This window comes from Gossypium hirsutum, chromosome D13, assembly GCF_007990345.1.
Source record: "Gossypium hirsutum isolate 1008001.06 chromosome D13, Gossypium_hirsutum_v2.1, whole genome shotgun sequence".
Classification (NCBI taxonomy): domain Eukaryota; kingdom Viridiplantae; phylum Streptophyta; class Magnoliopsida; order Malvales; family Malvaceae; genus Gossypium; species Gossypium hirsutum.
In genome coordinates, this window is record NC_053449.1 from 28,075,950 (window position 1) to 28,088,980 (window position 13,031).

Consider the following 13,031-nt stretch of genomic DNA (forward strand, 5'->3'; position numbering starts at 1 on the left):
ATTTGATATTATTGGTAAGCCATAGAGAAAATAAATGAAGGAGAGCAAAAAGTTTGGTCTATTGTCAGGCAAAGTTCAGGATGGAAGCATGAACACGACTGAGTTCTCATCAATGTATAAAACCACAAAAAAAAAGCCTAAACTTTTCTTGTTTTGTAGCAAAGACTAAATGAAAAGCTTCTAAAACATGAACTGCAACACCATAACTTACAGTTTGACAACTATGTGACCCCCATCCTCATCGCATTCAAGCAATCTTCAACAGCAGAGCTACCATTCAAAGATAGATCTGAAGATTTTGTCTTACCCTCATGCCTCTTTATCGAATGTTAACTCAAGTTTTCTTTCCACAGACTTCAAAACAGCAGTTCTTTTAGATCTTAACCGGTACGGAGGAGATGCATTAAACACTGTAGAATTAGGCAGCGTTGGGCTATTGCCTTGACAAGCAGGACTCTCACAGGGATCTCCATCACAAAATTGAGCCTGTTCCGAACTGTTTTCAGTTCTTTGCTGTTCACCAGATAATTGAATCCCATCCTTACCTATTTCCTCATTCAATTTTCCTTTCTTGTTAGGAAGTGTAAGCACCTGGGCTCCCATCTTTCTCTTTCGAAATATGGAAGGTGTATTCAGGAAGCTTTTAGCGGCAACTCTAAGAATATACTCGGGACTGTGTGTGCTTAAACCACTGCCCTTCACACGAGGCGGAGTGAAGAAACTAATCGGTGATGTAATAGGAGTAGAAGTCCATTCATGCTGTGATCTAGGTGATTCATCACAACATAGAGAACAATAAGTTGGAGTATCAAGCCCTACTTGTTCCTTGAGAATTTCGACAACTTGAGAACTGATTCTGTGACTCCCAAACTTCCCCCCTGACTCAGAGGTACAGTAGCAGGGATTTATATCAACTGACTGCAGCTTGCACTCTGTACTCTCAGTATCAGTAGGCTCTTCTGGAATAACATTTGTAGAAGCAGTCATATCTTGAACTGGAGCAGAGGACTCCAATTGATCTTTTCCATCTTCCTCCAGCTTACAAGTATCTGTAGTTCCTGATGAAGTTTGAGCAGTTGAACCTGATTCTTTTTTCAAAAAAACTGGAAAATTTTGGGTAGTAGGTGTTCTTATATCCTTTGTCCCATTTTGGAGACCATTCTTCGAAACTGGTGGAAGCTTCCCTGTAGCCAAATAGAAATCTAACTTCTTCTTCAAAGAACTATTCCAGTGATTCTTTATTGCATTATCAGTTCTGCATAAAGAAAGTTCACTATAAGCTAAGGCCATCGTGCTACTACAACTTCAAAAGGAACTTATAAATGATTTACCACCATCTCCTTGATCAACTATGCTGGCTAAGCTTTACAATACGAACTACGTAATATGTGTCACAAACTAAAAGGAATGATACCTTCCAGGTAAAACTTTTGCAATTTCAGCCCACTTGTTCCCATATGTCCGGTGTGTATTCATAAGGGCCAATTCCTCCTCCATCGTCCAAGCATCCTTCTTTATATCAGGATTCAGATGATTGTGCCATCTGCAGAACGTTGATTAAGCATGGAATAATCAAGAGTAATTTGCTTTACATGAGTAGATTAGGACAGCAATGTGAATAAGCCTCATTATATGAAACTAAATTAATAGATCTTAGTACATAATTCACTTATTAATACAAATAAAACAAAAGGCAGACAATCACTTTAAGAGTGGGAAAATCATATCACCATTTGAATATTAGGCACTTTCAGGACTCTCGGGAAATGCAAAGGAAATAAAATTTTAGAAATTACCTCTCACGGCATTGTTTCCCTATTCGTCCAGGCAAAGATTTTGCAATAACAGACCATTTTGTCGGCCCATATTTTGATACAAGCTCAATAATTTTATCATCCTCCTGTCAAAAAGCAATAGATAGTTTAGCGCTTGTTTTATGAACAGCAATAATAAAGATAGCATAAAAGAGCCTACAATGCCTACCTTTTGAGTCCAAGGTCCTTTAACAAGATCGGGGTTTAGGACTTTCTGCCATCTATGAAGACATTGCACTTCTGATCTATCTGGAAAAAATTCAGCTGCACATATGCAAATGCTAAGGCTGGTTAGAGGAAAGCTGATAATACCAAAACTACAACAACAGAAAAATTTGAGATCATGATATTATTTATAACCTTAAGTTTACTTTCTTTCAGACAACAAAGGTAGGATTTAATAACCTTCTAACTAAAAAACCAAAACTTATCACATCGGAAAGAGCAGCAAAAGTAAACAATCGTAGCACAAATAACAAACAAGAAAATTCTGAGGCATGAAGAAAACCTATTTTTTTCCAACTCTTCCCCTTAAAAGCAGCAACAGCATTTCTTAACGTCTCATCCTGCAATCAATAAAAAACCAAAAACAATTTAAGAAAACAGGCAGCACACACAAAGAATGAATGCAAGTAAACACTGAAGGCAACTTTAATTGTTCTACAATCCATAAAACAACTCACCTGGATTGACTCAATGTTTTCTAACCATATCATAGGAAAAAAAGCATTTTACCTCGACCGTAATTCATAAAATATAATGCAAATACAAAAGGGGAAAAAAATGCATAACCTCTTCCGGTGTCCAGCCACCTTTTGCTCGCCTAATAGGCCCAGTAGTCCTCCTGCAAATTCAGTATAACAATACAATTGCTCTTGGACGGAAACATTATTGAAAACAATAAAACTCTTAAGTAATTGATTAACAGCAAGTTTGAGCACTAGAAAGAAATGCTGAACAATATCGCTGGTGAATCCATATCTAATGTAATCAGCAATCATAAACACCTCCACAGAACACAAATGCGAAAAAATAAAAGCAAAATAAGCAGAATCCAAACAAGTACAGCAATGAAACAAAGCTAAAGAAGTTATTCCCGGACAATACCGATGATTTGGTGATGTTGGTGCTGGACTAGATACGCCTGGGGACTTTACAACTGCATTGCCACCGCCTTCGGATACAGAAGAACTTGAAGCGGTAGTTAATTGCTTCTTGTAAAGACAACGTTCCTCCAGCCTCAGTTCAGCCATCACTTTCTAATCAATCTCAAAAAAGAAGGAAAACGCTTTAATAACTTATTCATGGCCGTTTCAAATACTTGAGAATCCTCCTTTTTTACCAAAATCCCAAATCCCAGCACCACCGAACACAGAAAAAGACAAAACTCAGATCTTAATTCACTAATCAGATAAAAAAACAAACAAAAAAAAACAAGAAAAAAAATACCACATCGGTTAAACATAATTCTAGGGTTTAACACCCCCGTCCCCCCCCCCCCAAAAAAAGTAAAAACCCAACGAAAATTTTCACGAATCAAAGGTGCTTGAGGTTCAAGAAACATGACGATAACGGTAAATAGAAATTTTTAAAAAAATCAAAAACCAGAGAATTCTGATTCAAGAAGATAAACCCACCTGAGTGGCGGGAATCAAGCTCCAGCTGCTTCAAGAAAAATCCTATTCGAGCCAAAAAAAAAAAGGCTTCGTTTTTTTGGTTAAAAGGAACTCTAACGTTGCTTCCTTTGTTTTCGTAAAATCCTCGACCGTTGAATCTAAAGAGACGAAAAAATATATAAATATTTATATATAAAAAGGAAAGGATTATTACAACGAATATATGACCACCGACGTCTCCGCTAACTGCCGTTATGGAGAACTAACGTGTTTTTTTTATTTTTTGCGGCATTTCAGAGCAGTATAGGTTAACGACTCTAAGTTAACGTTAGGGGTGAGGTGGTGGAAAGGTTTGAACCTCAAACGGCACACATTGCGTGGTTAAATCTCGAACTAGTTTGGAAGTGGGCGATCCGCCGTTTGGTTTCGCGGGTGTTTTTGGAGCGCTGACTGGGGAATAATGTTCGAGGTTTAAAATGGGACGAGAATAGAAAGATACGTTGTAACTGAATTTACTGTTTGACTCGTGATAATGGGAGATCAACGGTTTGTAATTGATTACAAGCTTTTCTATATTTTAGGTTTAATTTGGACCGTTGGATTGTAAAAACAAACACCTAATTATTAATCCTCGTGCAAATATATTTTTTTGAGCAGTGTACAAAATTATTTACACTTAAGTTTTACATAATATTTCCGTCACCCCGCCTAATTTCATTTTACCGAATAAGCCCCACATAATTAAAATTATAAACAAACTAGTTTTCTTATTGCAGGCTAGATCGTGTGTATTAATTTATTCTTTTAATTTTTATAATATTATTATAAGTTTCTTTGTGCACAATGTAATAGATAAAACTAATCCATATATTAATAGATTATTATACAAAATTTAACAATGTACAAATATACATAACTTCATAAAATGTTTAATTTACAAAACTAATCCGTATACTAAATAGATTATTTACATATATTGATATTGTTTCAAAAACTAATTCTTATATTAAATTGATTATTTGTATATATAACTTTAGAATGTAATATAAAAGAAGTTGAAATAATTATTACTAATGAAAGCCATGTGAAAATTAAAATAAAAGAAAAGAAAACGTATTAAAAACTAAAAAGTATAACTTTTATTTGCATGCTTAATACTTTTTTGTAATTATGGATAAATTCATAAAATATAAAATATCATCTATTTGAAAAATAATAAATATAATCATTTTGATGAAATAAATAAAATAAAGTAACAAATATTGGATGTAATATGTAAAACATAGTATATAATTTTAAAAAAATATTTTACCAAATACATGTTTATAGCTTTTTATTTATATTAACAATAATATAATTTACACAAAAAGCAAACCATTTTTTGTGTATTTAAACAATTATTTAGGTAATCTCTAAATTATTTTATTTGTGTATTAGATATTTTTCAATTAACAAAAAAGTATTAAATCAAATAGTAATTATGAAAAAAAAAAGGTTTGTAACTATTGAATGACAAATATTTAACCTGTAAAAACTATAGGTTCAAACATTATTTTAAAAAAAATTGAATGTAATGAGGTGTTAAATCATTCAAGATGGCATTTGTCAAATATTGAAGTATGACGCTTACAATAATCTTTCGTTTTTTTGCTTAAAAATCTCGCTATACAATGTATATTAGTTTTTTCTCGTGTAGAAATTGATTGTGTGTTGTAATTAGAATGTACTAAATTACTTTTAAGGTTGAATGATATGAGAAACAAAAAAATTGATTAGTCTAAAAAACTGTTAAATTTAAGAAGTGAAACTATAATTAAAATATAAAATGTGAAGTTACTACTTTTAAAATGTAAAGTAAAGCGAAAAGCAAAGCTATAAATATAGAAAACATAAACTCGCTAAGAGTATTTTAAAAATAGTATTAATTATTTATTTTTTAAATCAAATCATGTCGGAGAATTATACTTAGAAGACGAAAACAAGAATTTATGTTGTTGACTGAGGAAAATATGTCGACAGTAGACTACGAACAGGAATTTTTATGACTTAGCAAATATGCCTGGAGTTGATCTTAACTGAAGAAGAAAGTTGTAGATGATTCCTTCAGGGATTGACAGATGATATCAAAGTCCAATTAGTTGCCCACAAAATTCGACAATTTTTTGGTCTTGATGAAGAGAAAAAATGGTGGAACAGGCCATGAGCTTGGATAAGAAAATCGAGCTCAAGGAAAGAGAACAGGGGGAACTGGTGCACTACCGTTTCCAAAAAGAGCTAGAGATTTTTGAAAACCTAGAAGGTCTGCTCCATATGATGTTTGAACAAAGAGAGGTCAGTTAACGTAGCCGTCTGTGCCTGTTGCTAGTATGGAAGGTTCAGCTCAAGCCACGAATAATCCAGATTGTGATCATTGTGGTAGGAAGCATAGAAACAAATGCTGAAAAAAGAAAGGAGCATTTTGCTTGAGATTTGCCAGAGAAATACGAGTGATGCACCTGCACCGAATCAGGGATCTACTCCCACACCACGAGGTCAAGGTTCCACTCGAGGTGGTATCGCATCTGGAGGCAATGAGAGAGACGTTGTGGACTCTGTTTTGTTAGGATCGTCCCTGTAATGGCCCAAATTTGCCCGGCCCAAATGATAAACACAAATTAAAAAAAAACCAAATAAAAATTAAAAGTCCATTTTAAGGTCCATTTACATCCAGCCCAATAACAACTACCCCTTTAGCCCAAAACCCACCAGCCTAAATCGCATTACCCAAACACTAGCCTAGCCCAATGCCTATCAGCCAACCCCAGCCCGATGGCCCAAATCCACCAAAAACCCTAGCCTATTTCAGCCTTCCTCAGCAGCTCTCTATTTCAGCCGCCACAGCAGTAGCCCAGGCGCGTCTATTTCTTGCGCGTGCTGCACCACTACGCGTGTGGATCTCCAGGTTGGCCTTGTACCTGCAACAACCAAGACAAACGAAACTAAGCAGCAAACAGAGGAGTAATAGTACAACAAATTGATAGAGAATGAAAATTGGTAACAAGAAAGAAACAGAAAAAGAGGGATTTTTGTATTTTCTTTTTGGGCTATATAAAGCCAAACACGAAATTTGTATGAACACACAATATCAATACAAAAAAAGAGGTGATTTACCAGTTTTTTGCATCTTTCTACTACACTTTTTTTCATTTTATTTTTCTTTCTTTCTTTGATACGAAAAACAGAAAATAAAAGGAAGAACCCTTACCTGGGTTTGGTGTGGCTGGATTCCTCCTCCTTTCGGATCGGAGTTGAATGGATGGGGGGGGCTTTTGGTGCTGAAGCGGCGTAGAGAGGAGAGCGTTTGGGTTCTTGTTTTTTCTTTTATTTTTTTTATTTTTTTCCTTTCGTTTTGAAAAATAGAGCGGTGGCTACCAGTTTAGGGTTTTATTTTTGGCCCTTTACGTGACGTACGAAACGACGCCGTTTGGAGTTTGATCAGTGGCTCCAAAATGGCGCCGCATTGACCCAGATCCGTGCGCGACCCGACCCGCTCCATGGGGGATCCGCTTGTTTTGATTAATGGGTTATTTACAACCCTAGTCCCTCCGCTTTTCAAGCGCGCTTCAATCCAGTTCTTTTATCCTTTTTTAAATTTAATCTCTTATTTCATTTTTGTTTTATTTTAATCCTCGCTAAAAATACTGCGTTTTGGGGGAAGGGAATATTTCCCATTTGGTCCTCATATTATTCGCGCTTCACGATTTCCCCCTCCATTTTGATTTATTTTCGTTTTCTCCTTCTGGTTCTGTTTCGATTTTAATTTAATCCCTTTTATTCGGTTTCTATTAATTTTTTTAATATTAGTTTATTTTTATTATTATTAGCCTTTTATTATTATTATATATTATTACTCTTATTATTGTAGATTATTATATTTATCATATTTTCATTTATCTTTATATGTATATACTGTTACTTTAAGTTATTATTATATATTAATTTTTAATTTCACCATGTATCATTTTATATATTTTCTATGCTAATCTAATATGATATATATATTTTTGTGATCTTATTTTATAATACCCCTTTTTTAAACCCATTTATATGCCTTTGTGTTTTAAAGATTTATAATATTTTGTGCAATACTATTATATATATATACGGTTCATATTGGACTATTTTTATTGTACATATACGTATATATAATTTATATTTTGAAACCCTATTTTATTATATTTTATGTATTTTAGCCTGTATATGCATCATTATACATATGTTATTCTTTATATTAAACCCTTCATTTCACATATATATTTTTAAAATCAATATGTATTATTCTTTTTTCCTTGTTTTTTTTCTTTTAAAATAAATTGATAATTCATTTAATTTTTGAATGTTGTATGATTGAGATTATTGTTGCCATTCTTGTTTCAATTTATCCATTACTTGTTTATATTATTTGATGATTTATTGTTCACTAGCATGTAGCGTAATTTACGAATTATCATTTTGAATTATGCACTACCATTCAATCGCATTACATTTGTTTGGAAAAACATCGAAATTGTTTTGCGCATAAACATTCAAAATACTCGGTATCCAAGATTCTCGAGAGGATTGTGCCCTAACTTACTGGGCTTCAATTCTCCTTGTTGAATTTGGATAACCGAGTACCCCTTTTTCAATTTAAACATAGAAATTCCAAAATTAAAGCTTATCTCGGGAATTCGATGCATCGCGTCCTAACGCATTGGACACAACATGTTGTTCTCTCGAGACAAGAATTTTTCTAAATGAAAATAAAGGCAATATTCGATATTTAGGAATTTTTTGAAATCGAATCCTAACTTACTGGGTTTGATTTTCTCATTTGACCCAAATAATCAAATATCCTTCTCAAAATGCATAGGTTTTCAAAGTCAAACTTAATTTTGAGGATTCGAAATGTTGCACTCTAATTTACTGAGTATGACAATTTATTTCTTTTAAATAAATGAGCTTTATCATCCAATTCATTCAAAATAAAAGGATCGTATTTTAAAATCTTTTCAAAATTTCGACATTAAGACATTAAACAATCAATTCGGTACCAATTTTGGGCGTCACGAGGGTGCTAACCCTTCCTTGTGCGTAACCGACTCCCGAACTTGTTTTTCTCAAAATTCGCAGACCTAATATTATTTTGGTGATCCGATCACATCACAATAAAAGATTGGTGGCGACTCTCGTTTCCATTTTCAAAATTGATACCCATTTTTTCAAATTTCAAAAAAAATGGTTTAGACAGCTTGGCGACTCCACTAGGAACTTTTTAGAAAGTCAGGCCGTAAAATTGATTGTTTTTTTGTCTTATTGTTGAAAATTGAAAAATTGATTTGAAAAATTACGATCCTCTCTTTGCATTTGTTTGTATAATTACTGTAAATTGAGTTTTATACATTGGCATCATATTGCATAAGACTGTTTAGTCTTGTCCTTTTAAGTGGGAGTGAGAAGCTACTCCTTCGTGAGGTTTTCACCTCCGTCCAGGATAGTGAATCACTTTCGGGATACATCCGTACCTATGTCTTCGTGAAATTTTCATCTCCGTGCAGCCATAGGGAAATGTATTCCCCTGAACCGAACTTGGTCTGTATGAGCCTATAATGGGTGAAGATCGAGGAATCTGCTGGTTCGGGTACCTTATCTTTAAAGCCAAACTACATGTAGAAGACCTTAGGAACCTTCCTAGGTAGAGCCCCTCCAAATCCCTAGCGGTTACCCGACTAGGTACTTTTGTTTCCCTTGTTTGCTTCTATTTTGAACTAACCCCTCTTATTGTGTTATGATTGCATTGCATTTGCATCTTAGGAAAGAGATATTGATTCAAATTCGATTACAAAATTAGAAAGCTTATCATGGAATACGGATTCTTTGATAAAGTGGAAAGTAATACGACTGCCTGAATATATCCCAAGAAACACAGGAATGGTGATGAAAGAGTTCGTGACTTCATTTCATGGCCTGAAGATTCAAGATGACTGTCTAGAAGCCTTTGACGTTTCAACTCCCTTAAAGAAGCTGACGAGCCTTATGAAGATGGGCAAATGATGGATCGCAACAAATGTATACTTACCATGATTCAATATTCCATTGTATACTTACCATGCCATTCTTTTACTTACCCGTTGAACCGTTTACAATTACATCGGATATTTGGGAATGCTCACACATAGTGTGCCTTTCCATATAACCGTAACCTTTCCTTTACAATACTGCTCACACAAGCTATGAAATGGGCTTGCTCACACGAGCTATCAAATGGGCCTACTCACACGAGCTATGGGTCGAAATCTTAGCTACACGATGTTGCTCACACAAGTTGTAGAGAATCTGCAACAAATGCAGGACCTCAGCCATCGGTAGGACATTTAAGGCTAGGACCTAAAACATGAAATCCCTAATGACATGTCATTCATATCCTAAGAATTCTTAAGGTTCAAACGAGATTTGTTATCCATTAACTATTCATACATCGAATACATATACAATTTCAAATCCGTGTATATTAACACAACATAGTAAAAATTACTTTAGTTAACATTAATATGATTATAATTTATGCGAACTTACCTCGACAACAATGGTCGTAAAAGTAAAATTTGAACAAATCTGAAGCTTCTGCCTTCCCTCTATTTAAGTCTGGTTGTTGTTTGTCTTGATCTAAATAGATAATTTTATTTAATTAAGTACTTCAAGTATTCAATTGTATCCATAATTCATATTTAAGTAAATTTATGAAATTACCCCTAATATTTTAACTTTTCACAATTTAGTTATTAAGCTCATATCTTGAATATTAATCATTTTAACCTAAATCCATATTAACCAAAGCTATAAAAGACCTTGGAACAACCCGTAATTACCAACAGTTCACAACAAAACCCATGGTTTTCCACTTTCAACAATTTAATCCCTATTTCAAAATTCATCAAAAATCACTTAACAATATAAGTTTGTTTAACAACTTGAAACACAAAAATATATTGACTTTTTCAGCACTTTTTGAGCCCTAATTCATGCAGTTTTGTAGTAAATTTTGTCGAAATTCACACTTTAATTATAAAATAATTAATTTGCACTTAAATTATTAACATATTGAATTTTAATTATTTTTATAATAAATTTTCACAAATTTGGTTTATTTTTTATAGTTTTGTATAAAATGTGAAAATTGGCTAGGCAAACACCTCAAAAGGCTTGAACCGTTGGAGAATTTTTGCATCGAGTGAACCAAGGGAAATATTATATAATTTTCCAGCCAAGTTTGGTCCAAATTATGATCATTTTATATATTTTATATTTAATTTTTATCCAAGTTAAATTGGGTTAATATAAAGCCTGGAAGAGAAAGTAGCCTAGCGTGCTAAGCATTGAAGACTTATCTAATAAGAAAGTTTGTAGCCAAAAACTGACCCAATAAGCTGACCCAATCAGCTTATTTAGTTGATTAAGTTAATTGCAAAATAGCCCTCAAGTTTCCTTAAAATCCTATTCAAATCCCTCCACTTTCTGTGCCTTTAAAGATTTGCCCCAAGCTAAATTTAGCAAAGTTTGAAACATTCAAACTTTGCTACATGTGTGGCCAGCCAAGGGGGGTGTATGGCTGTTGATATGTTGCTATTTTTAGTAGCTAATCCCACCTATAAATACCCCCTTTTACCCATTCATTCAACACACATTCATTCCCATATCTCTCTCTCTTTTACTCACTTTCTCTTTTTTATTTTTTCCTTTTTCTTATCCATTTTCTTTGTCGATTTCCCTCTTGAAAAAGAGACATTCTTCCACCTTGGAATAGCATCATTCAATATTTCTTAAAGGCCTCGATTCAACAGAACGACCAGAGAAGAAGAGGAGCGCACTAGTCTGGCTTTAGAGAAAACATTGGATTTGCTTTCTAGTTCCCTTCTCTTTAATTTTCTTGCTTATGTTGTGATTATAAACATGGATAATTTTTTTTATTGTTCTTGTTCTAATTAAAATGGCTTAAATTAATCCATGTTAGATTGATTTCATTCTATCCACTTAAATTATTAAAATCATGTTTGTTTTATTATAGGCCTTCGTAAGTTGTTCAATTAAATAAAACCGTGCTTATGTTATACTTTCATTATAAAATGTAAGGTAATGAATCAATTAATTATTAAACATATTGAAATTATAATTAATTGACACAATATTTAATTGGTGCATTTTTAATCTTCTAAGGTTGTTAAAGGTTAAATTAGTGGCAGTATTAAACAGTACATTAGCCTTGCATAATTTGCAAGATTATTGTGATTAAACTATTTCAATGTACGAATATATTGTTACTTCACTTAATCTTTTACTTGCTTATTAAAATTGATTACTTGTTTGAATTGGCATAGTAATATGTTCAAGAGATTAGTTAGTTTAGTAAGTCTGTATGTGCTATAGTTAACAAATTACTAAGTTGTCATAAATTTATTCGTAACAATATGAACATTGTTTTAGTAATATTAAGTTAAGAAATGTAATTGATCTAACCAATTATGTCATATTCATTAAAATTTTTTTTTTCAGAAATCGAGCTTTGGAATTTTTACCTTTTAATTTTCTTAGTTAATTTTCTTAATTAAAATCTAGTTTTATTAAACCATTTTTCAGAATAAAAGATTTCCTTTCACCAAAGTGTTTTTAATTGCATTTCATAAATATTTTCTTACACAGTCCCTGTGAGTACGATAACTCGACATTTTCTTGCCACTTTATTACTTGTTGCGATTGTGTACACTTGCACATTTCCATTGTTGCAACAACCAAGATTAATAATCTATGAAATAACTTCAAAACCTAATAAAAAACAACCGTGGAAAGTCTCTCAACCTTTAACAGTTTTGCAAATTAACCCCAGAGCTAGCTAGACTAAGCTAAAACCAACTCAAAAAAATCATTAAAAACGGGACAAAAAATCATACCAAGCAAGAAGAAAGTCACTTCGAAGCTCTCTCCACTTCAATGGAAAATTTTGGTTCAAAATAGGAAATGAAAGAAAGAAGATGATGCCTTTGTTTCATCTTTTCTTTACTTATTTTTTTCTTTTAATTACTAAATTACTACTTTACCCTTATCATTAATAAAAAATTTCAATAAAACCTATCCATGCCCATCCACTAGCATACAATATGGTATATTTACCAACTACATCCTTCAATTTACCTTTCCGTAGCCATGTAGCCCATTTAACTGATAGATACCTACTTTTGCAATCTTTACGATTTAGTCTTTTTTACCTAATTAACCATTTAAACTTAAAAATTTCTTAAAAAAAATTTAATACGATCTTAATATAATCTCATAAGTATTAAATAAATATTAAAAAAATAACTCACTCGTCAAAATTTTGGTCCAAAAACCACTATTTCTAACACCATTAAAATTGGGTTGTTACAACAACTCTCTCCCCTAAAAGAATTTTCGTCCCAAAAAAGTCTTGCCATAAAATAGGTTCAGGTATTGCACTTTCATAGCTTCCTCTAGTTCCTAGGTTCCTCGACTCCATGACGTTGCTAAAGAACTTTAACTGAAGCTATACATTTATTTCTTAACTCTTTAA

General features: G+C 33.0%; 1 pseudogene; it reads right to left on the reverse strand.

The window, feature by feature from the left end:
- Positions 1-216: 216 nt before the first annotated feature.
- Positions 217-3,726, reverse strand: LOC107918473 (transcription factor MYB3R-3-like; annotated as a pseudogene).
- Positions 3,727-13,031: the final 9,305 nt, after the last annotated feature.